A 10,096-nucleotide genomic window follows, 5' to 3' on the forward strand; every position below is an offset into this window, starting at 1 on the left:
AGATCGCAGGTATGCTCAACAAAGTTGAGTCATGATATCAAGTGCAGAACTCTCCCGAAACTAGATCATAAATGTCGTGTGTCTGGATCAGAGTAATGTTTTTTGTTTGTGAGATGGAAGTATGTTATGTAAGCTCAGGTGGGCCCAAGTGATGAATGGTTTTCTTTTTTCTTTTTTTTTTTTTATAAATAAGCTACCCTTTTTAACAATGTTAGGAAAGTAGAGTCCAATTGTATATTTCAATTGAGAAAATTATCCAATAATCAATTGGTCTTCTTCTGGCAAAAATCACATGAAATGAAGTCTTCATATGGTGTAAATAGTCTTTTTTATTAATTTTAGTTAAATTAAAATAAGTATAAAAAGTTTATAATTAAGGTGTAGAGATAAAAGTTTTAAGATAAATTGATTCCACACCTCTCAAAATTTAATTCTTGAACTTAAGTCATCTTTTAGACATTAAAATTTGTTTAAAATGAATCTTTAAACTTTCTAAAATTACTCAAGACACATTCAGAATTTTAAAATGACCAAATTTTGTTATAATAGATTGTCAATAGATACGATGAAATCCATATCATTCATATCATGTATGCTATATTACTAATTTGCCACATCATCCATTTAGTAATGCAAAAAAAAAAAAAAATTAAATAAAAATATGTTTTATCTTTTGCATTATAATTTTATCTAAAATATTGGGTTTATAAAAATATTTCTTTTCTATTTTATTTCTGATAAAAGATTTCATAGAAATAAGATTCTTGATAAAAATAAATTTTAGTAGATTTATTAAAAAATTAAAATTTTATAAATTAACCATCAAAATTTTATAAATTAACCATCAAAATTTTAAAAATTATATCAATTGTCTGAACTTTGTGTCTTTTATCTGTCAGCATCAAGCAAAATTATTGCAATGCTGAGTCTGAATTGCAAGAAAGGGATTGATGCAGTTGCAGTGTTTCTGCCGTCGCTTTTTAATACGGTGACGAAGTGTAAATTACGTCACATTAATGATTGATCTTTGCTCATTATACGGTCGGTCCCGTCGCTTGAAATATTATCCTAAATAAAATAGCTAAGTCATGCGTGGGGCAGGGGCCTCCACTGAGATGAGTCATGCGTTGGGCAAATTGAGTCATGCGTGGGGCGGTGGCCTCCACTGAGATGTGCCCAAATTATTTTTTGGGTTAAGAAGGACCATCAACTTTAAAGGGGTAAAAACTATGAGATTGAGATATTGATTGCGATTGTTTTTTAATCATAAATTGATAGTTCTGATAAAAAAGGGTAAGAATTGAGTATTCCATCAATTCGATTATGAATTGTTTAAATCGAATATGTATTAAAATTTAAATTGAATCGATTAAATAAATTTTTAAATTGATTAAAATAAAAAAATCCCAAAAAATTGAAATAACAAAATACAAAAATATCATATTTTCTGATATTTTAATCATTTCGATAATTTATATTTTGTTAATACAAAAATCAAACGAATTTAAATAACCAAATTGTTACATTTAAAAATCAAATTAAATTGACCACCAACTTAGAACGGATAATTTTTTAATTTAACCAAAATATTAGTCATCTCCACTCACAACTTGTCCAGTATATGAAAGTTACCAATCTCTCTCAATCCGTTCCAGATCGATTCCGCACTCCTACGAGTAATTGCTTTGATTTTGATTAATTTTGTGTAATATAATCAACTGAATAATGTAAAATTTAGATAAAATTTTAAATAATATAGCCAATGACATGCAAAAACATCCCCATGGACCCAATATTATGTCTCCCCCATTCATCAACTGAATAAAATACATTTGACACACTTAAAAAACAGTAAATTGGTGATGATTATTAAATATTAATGTGAGTAAAATATTAATTGAAATTAAAAATATAGACAGACATTAAGCAAATCTAATTTTAGAAAATAATTTTTTAATTTCGAATTTAATTTTATAACTAAAGATGTCTAAATATCTTATGTTTCAAAAATTGATAGCATTCTTTTTCAAAAATTTAAAAATACCAAAAATAATGTTTTCTATAATAGTTGAAAAATTAAAAATTGTTTAAAATTTTTAAAGTGTTTATTAATTTTCAGAAATAGATAATAATTTTACAAAAGGTATTTATAATCCTCTTATTGTATACAAACTAACTTTATATAGAAATAACAAAGTGAAATGAAAAAAGAGCATAAAGCGAACAGTCCACGACCAATATTTTATTCAAAATGAATGCGTACTTGCAAGATTGATATCAAGTGATGCAGACACTATTTCTACAATAAGACCAAATACTCCTCAAGTTTTGGAAGGCCTATTTCATCCACACCAAGCGAGATTTTCAAAACCAACTTGTTATCCTCGTCCTTTGCTAGCCATCATGTTCTCTTTGGTTTATCAAAAACTAGCTCAACATTTTAGCCAATAGCAGCTCTCAAGTGGTAGAAGGAATGAGAGAAAAATCAAAGGAAGCAAATAGCAAAGGTGGCCGAGTGAATTTCTTAACCCATGCACAATCTGCTCTCATCTCCTAATCTTTCCCTCTAAACACTTGTTTTGATGGTCCAATAATAACCCAACTAGTGGCTTCCAAATTGCTTCAATGAATGCCACATGGGAAGCACTAACAAGGCAAATGTGATTTCACCTGAAGCTTTCGCATATAATTTGCAATATAAAACTAGTCGACTTTTCTTTTAAACGGTCGACCATTTTCCAACTATTGGAAAAACCAAATTGACAATCTTAACCAAGCAATCAATCATTTTCCCAACTCTTAAAAAATCAGTCGATCGTTTGTTGAAATAGTCAACAATTTTGACCTTCACATTGCATGATCCTTTATTTAACTGCTTGTGGTTCGTTAACACTTCACAAGTACCATCATTAACTCTTAATGGCATGTTAAGACTCAATTTAAAGTTGCGTTGTGAACAAAACTAGTGCATAGATCCAGTTTAGGATCCCATACTTTCTATTGTGTAACCTTTTAAGTTCATCACCTGATAGCAATTAGATAACATTAAACCTCTTAATTTGACGTCAATCAAACACTTTAACCTATGTTAAGAGTCTCTCCATCTTCTCAAAACATTCTGATAGTCTTGAGTAATTGTTTAGCAACTATTTAGGACAATATAAAAGACAATGAAGTCTATTCATATGTGAATCTACTACAGTTGATGATTACTATGTAATACAATCTTTCTATCACCTAACATCCTAATTAAGCTACAGTCATGGAGTGATAAACTCACAAACTCAATAACTATGTGTCCAATCTCATCAATGTAACTAGATTACACATCATAAAATCTTTCTTGATCATTCATTCTATCTTTACCAAGGACTTTCCTATCACACTTGTTGCGATTTTCTATTGACTCTCTAATTATTCTTTGTCAACTGATTGCTCATAAAATAGGAATATAGTACAAGAAGAACGTGAAGAACACAGAACACAAATGCCCCACTCATACATGCAAAGAACTCCAGAAATTTACGTGTTTGAATCCTCAAATGAATCCTACTCATAGTAGGGATTATCCCCTAGTCAATCCACTAGAACAATAGGGTGAATTATAGATTACAAATTGACAAGAAAAACCCTCATTGAAACTCTCAAGAACTGATTGAGTACAAGCTCGAATACCTTGAGCACCCAACACTCATACCTTTCTTCTTCTCTCAATACGGTGTTATACACTTTGAGTACAATAAAACGCGAAAGATTTTCTTAGAGTCTTTATTGCTTGATCTGTTCTTATTTATAGGAGTGATCGATAATATCAAGGATAAGAAAGTTATAGTTAGCAATAGAAATAGGAGTTAGCCGTTGGAGCTGTAGTCTCCAATGGCCAATAACGACTTAATTAATATAACCAACTCAATTTTGAGTCACTAACTAATAAATTCCATCTTTAATCAAAATTGAATATTGGATATGATTAGAGGACCTGTATCACTCATCAGCTAAGTAGGAAGAACATTGAGCATAGCCAAAGCCTGCTCAAATTTAGCTGCTGGAATCGATTTAGTAAGCATGTCTGCAAGGTTTTCTTCAGTTGAGATCATCTCAACTTTAACCTGTTGTTGTGCAATTATGTCCCTCACAAAATGTAACACCAAGTGTCATTTTACATGTATTCATAAATTTTACATAATTTTATTGTTTATGCCCATATAAATGATTTAATTAAAATTATTACTATCAATTATTAAACCTTGTTATGCAGTGGAAGGAAATGGACGCCGTCGAGCTCAATGTGCCAACTAGAAAAAAAAATTATAATTTGTTATTATGCGGTTCAATGTGTTACTATTGATTTAAAAATTTCTAAGTGTATTATAATTTTATCAAATTCAATTCAAGTGGCTAAATATATTTATTTGGGTTTGAAATTTTTAAATGGCACTTAATAGGATCTAGAATACAAATTAAGTTAATGTTGGGTTTAATTTTTAAGAGACTCATTATTGGCCCAATGGGTGAGAAAAAAAAAATAAATAAATAACCCAAAAGCCCAATTAAAACCCAGCTAACTCAAGACCTATAAAAAAAAAGAGAGAAAAAACCCTAATACATCTCTTTTCCCCCTCCCAAAGCTCAAGTCTCACTCTTTCCCTCATACATCTCACTTCTTTTTTCTCTCAACACACACATCACCCCTCAAGAAGAAGAAGAGAAGAAGAAGAAGAAAAAGAAGGTAACTTTTCTTTTATTTAGTTTTCTCCAAAATAGCCTTTAATAAGATGGGTATTTTACATACAATATATATACATAGATGTGGCAGAATACATATGATTGGTTTGATTTTATATTGATTGGGTATTATAGGCATGTAATTTTCATAGATCTAATGGAATAACAATGCTGCCCAGATTTAATAATTTTTCTACTCTTACTTTAAAAATTTGTCAAAACTTTTATATATTGAATTTTAGGGAGATTCAAACTGGAAAATGACCCCCTATGAGTTTTCTATCATCTGGACTTGGAATAACCTTATTTGGAGGCTCGTATAAGTTTTTATGACATCTTTCGTATACATTGACAGATTCATACGAGAACAGTATTTTTGGAGGATAAAAAAATATTTTGGAACCCCAAACGTTGCTGTAATGAGCTAATTTTTTTATATGATGAACTTATAAGAGTTTAATACATCTTGTGTAAATGTTATAATTTTACTACATCTTTTCCTATTTTTAAATGATTTTTGAAATATTTTACTACATGCTGCCAGGAAAAAAATAATAATAATTCTGTTTGTGGATTTGGAAAAAAATATTTTGAGGGTCTTGTAATCTGAATCTTGATGTGAATTTAATTGACAATGTGTCTCTATGAGGTATTTAGCCCACCAAATTGGATTCACGTAATTGTGTGCTAAGAATTTAAATTTATGCTTGTCTTCGTAAGGGCTGACAATTTGAATTCGTAAATGGATAGTGTTTTACTAGTAGGTCTTTATTGTAAATATCTTCTTTATGTTTTTGCATTGAATGCTATTTATACATGTAGTATTATAATGAATTAACTTAAGAAAAATAGTAGTGAATTGGAGTCATGTTTAGAAGGTAAGGATTATTGAAAATTTTAAAATGATTGATAATGAATTAGGATTTTTGGCACATTGATGTCGTGGGCAACTAAGACTCCTCCACTTGCAAATCCAAGAAGTGAACTTTAAAGACTTCAGGTAAGTAAACTTTCTTTAATTTTCATCCCATGTTAAACGGTTAATGTGGAAACATTGTGCTTTATTGTTTGCTTGTAGATATTTAATGCTAAATCTTCTCGTTACTTTGTGTCATTTCCTTACATACAATGAAAATGATTAAGCATGTATATATGACATGTCATTGCATCAATGAGCACACATAGGCATTGATTAGAGAAGGTTAAATATTTTTCACATGAAAGATGTATAAAGGTGCAAATTTTCTTTCAAAAATATGTAACTCAAGTTTTAAAGGAAATGGGTGAATGTCTATGCCATGAATAATGTGAGTGGGAAATGGGGCGTGGGGGACCGGCGCACCCGACCTGTGAAGAAATGTGAATGTGAAAAATGAAAGTGGAAAGAAATTTTTAACCACTTTGCGGTACTACCAGTGGAATGAATTTGGTTCCAAATAAGAATTGCCCACTGCATTCTGATTGGCTAGATGACACACCCTGTGAGCTCACGATAGTAATAAAATGTTTTGAAAAGTTAAAATAAATGGGGATACATTATCCAAACTTTATTCAAACTTTGGATGTCATAAACATGTATCATGTGCATGGAGTTTACTTGCTGAGCTTTAGCTCATCCCTTTATTTTCCCCACGTTTCAGGTGATGAGAGCTAGATGAGTTGAGGAGATCGCTTGGAGGCAGACTCACCCAATAACCAATGGCATAGGGTTTTAGTTTTGGACTTGTCTTGTTCGTTATTCATTTATTTACCCATTTCCTTAATTATTTAATCTTGAAGTTTCAAATAAGATAGTTTTGGGTTTAATTGGTTAATATTTCTATTGTTGTGGGTGCGTTGTCCCTCTATAAGTTGGTTAAGTCTAATTTACAAGGGACACTCTATCGAAACTTTTATGGAATTTTATTAAAAAAAAAAAAGCTAAAAATAAAATAATTTATGCATTTAAAGTAAGGTGAACATTAACACATCTAGGTTTAGGACTTCTAAACTTGAGGTGTTACACAAAATGAAGCCTAACATCTATATGCTTAGTTCTCTCATGAAATGGACTATTGTTAGAGAGATTAATAGCACTTTGTGAGTCACAATACACTTTAGGAACTTGCTTTACCATTCCCAATTCATGAGTGATTCCCTGCAGCCAAATGACTTCCTTAATGGCTTCAAAGAGAGCCACATACTCTGCCTCGATTGTGGAAAAAGCCACAATATGCTGGAGATTTAATTTCCAACTTATTAGATTCTCACCTATAGTGAAAGCATACCCTGTTAATGATCTTCTTTTGTCAAGGTCAACTGCATAATAAGAGTCACAGAATGTAACACCCCTAATTTCTCTCAATTTCTCATTTAGACAAGCTTTGATAATTATAGCATTCTCATCATTGGAGACCTCGTATTCAAGGAATCCAAGAAATGTTCGTCAGAAAAGATGGCATATATGCAAAACCCAATTAGAAGTGTCATGCATACTCCTTGCTATTAACAACAGAAGCCATATTCATACATCATTACTTATAGACATATACATATTAAGGTCAACATACCTACCATATCCCTTCAGGGGTACAACCTAGAATATAAACAAAACGTAACTTAGTATTACACATCTCAAAACACTCCCGACAACCTTTCGGTTGAGACGGCTCTATACACATTTCTACCTCATAACTCCAACTTCACTTGACTCACCCACTTCTTTAGCCTTACCCTTACTTGGAATGATGCAAGCAAATATGAGCCGCAAGGCCTAACAAGTATAACTGAAAGAAGGTGAGCATAAGAATCATAGGTATCAAGAAACAATAAGGATCATGAATAACATTTATGGCATTCATGCCACACCTCTTTACATCACTTTACATGATAACAAGATGAAACACGCATTCATGCTTGTATGGAATCTTTTAAAACCATAATTCTGGGACCAAAGTCCAAAACCATGGGATTGAAGTCCATATCATAACGGGATCGAAGTCCGTATCATAATATGATATTTTACTCTTGTACTTGGCTTTCATAATGAAAAACAAAATCAATTTATCCCTTAAGTTATTTGTTAAGAATATGGTTTTCAAACAAAAAATAAATAAATTTCAAATGGGTTGTTAAATCAAAATGATCTATGTTTTTTTATATTAGTTGGAGATTAGAAAAAAACAAGTTTTAAGATTTAAAAGAATCTCTTAAATGATTTTTACAAATTGGTTTTGAATCATTGGATAAATGAAGCATAATGTTTGAAAGGTAAAAGATCATGTTGTTGAGTCCAATTGCTCCAATCAACCTATTGTGTATTTTAATGTTTAACAAAACATAATTTTAGTAAAACTATTTTTGGTATATTTAAATCCCCTAATGGATTTTTGATATGACTTATAAAGGAAAACATACTTTAAGTATTATAGTATTTTGTGTATTAAAATGAACCAAGAAATGTTATTTTTCTAAATCTGGAAGATTAGCACATTATAAGAAGACATATAAGAAAATATTTTTGTTATGAAAAACTATCTCCCGGTATTTTGATATCTAATATTTATTTTTGTTAAAATAATTTTTAATGAATTTTTCAAAAATAGAATATATGTATTTTAGGGGTGGTAAAATCGCTAAATCCCGAGTTTATACTAAAACCAAAATTCTATTTTCTTATTGTTATGGATTTTGATTTTTTACATTTATGTATTAATGTAAATATGTTGTAATGTATACATGTTATAGATTCTTTCATCAAGCAAATCTAATTTTTCTTCATTTGTCGACATAACCTCTTCAATCTGTCGACTAAGCCTTCAAATTAATCGACTAAACGCTTCAAACTGTTGACTAACAGAAGCCTTGCAATGCATTTTTTGACTAAATCCTTGTATCTGTCGACTAAGTCTTTAATTCTAATTAGAAACTTTCGACTAATCCATCTCATCTGTCGACTATCTCATTGGTTTTGTCGACTAACAGAATCAATAATTTGGTTCTATTGACAAAATGATTTAATTTGTCGACTATGTCTTGTATTAATGCTTAAATCTGTCGACTAACTCGTTTCTTCTGTCAACAGTTTGTTTCGCATAAAACTTCAAACGACTAGTTTTTCAAATCCCAACGGTCACAAATGGTTATATTTCTTTTAAATATTTTGGGATGCTTATAAATACAACTCAAGGATGATCAAGAAGAGGCTAATAGATGGAAATGAAATGATTTGAACTTATATCTTATACACATTTGTATTTATATTGATTGTGCCTACTTGTGGTGGGGGCTGAGAGTGGACACCACCCTGGCAGGTCCACAAGTCGCGAGATAAGAGTGAACACCACCCCAGATTAGCTCAAGTAGCAGGACTAATAGTGTACAGCACCCTAGGTTCCTTTGAACGGTAGCATTGTTTCCGATGTGGACGTGGATTACTAGGGATAGTGTTGATGTGAGGCTCTTATGACCAGGGGTTTGTGTTAATGTGATCCGGAATGCTTTTGAGTGGAAACGTAATCCCTGACATGATAGTTGTAACGCTCCACTTTTCTCAAGCATTAAATAACTTAGAAATTTCAGGAATATTTTTTTTTTCAACATAAACTCAATATAAATCATTTCCCAACAATCTCGTTCTATCTTACGAGCATACGAAAATAAGAATCAATAAGCTAAGACAGGTACTCATCATAAATAAGGAAGCAATAATCGAAACCTGATATGGTACATATCGAATTCATTTTATTCATAACTTGGGAAATCATACCATAGTTTAACGTCATGTCGTCAATACTTAAATACATGGATACTCATTTATCAGAGATAGCAACTAAATACCTTGAATAATAATACATAAAGTACTTACATCTTACAAGTCTAATCCTCAATGGAACATACAACTAAAGAATATCCGCCTCTTCATGATGAAGCAATATAGCGAAACCACATGCTGAATCCATCTAACACGTCATCACGTGCCGTCACATCTCCATCACTTCCTTGCCTAAGCTACAAGTCCTATCTGGAATGTTTGAATGTTCCAGGGGCATAACCCAATTAAAAAATGAATCTTCTAGTGAGGGTTTAAAAACATGATACATGAATACATGATACAATAACATGAACAATTATATGCCCTAGTGTAACTTTCTTGGCCCACCAGCCCAGCACGGAACCCTAGGCAGAATCTCGACCTGCTTTAAGGATAATCCTAATGTTACTCCATTAATTGCCCTTAGGGAATTACGGCTACACTATCAGGGCAACATCCCATCCCGACACAAGTATCGATATGCCAATAATATCATGCCCAATGAAATATCATAACCATCGATGCAACAATATATGTACAGATATGACAAGATATGCATAAAATACATATAACTTAGCC

This window comes from Diospyros lotus, chromosome 2 (assembly GCF_014633365.1).
Source record: "Diospyros lotus cultivar Yz01 chromosome 2, ASM1463336v1, whole genome shotgun sequence".
In the NCBI taxonomy this organism is placed as follows: domain Eukaryota; kingdom Viridiplantae; phylum Streptophyta; class Magnoliopsida; order Ericales; family Ebenaceae; genus Diospyros; species Diospyros lotus.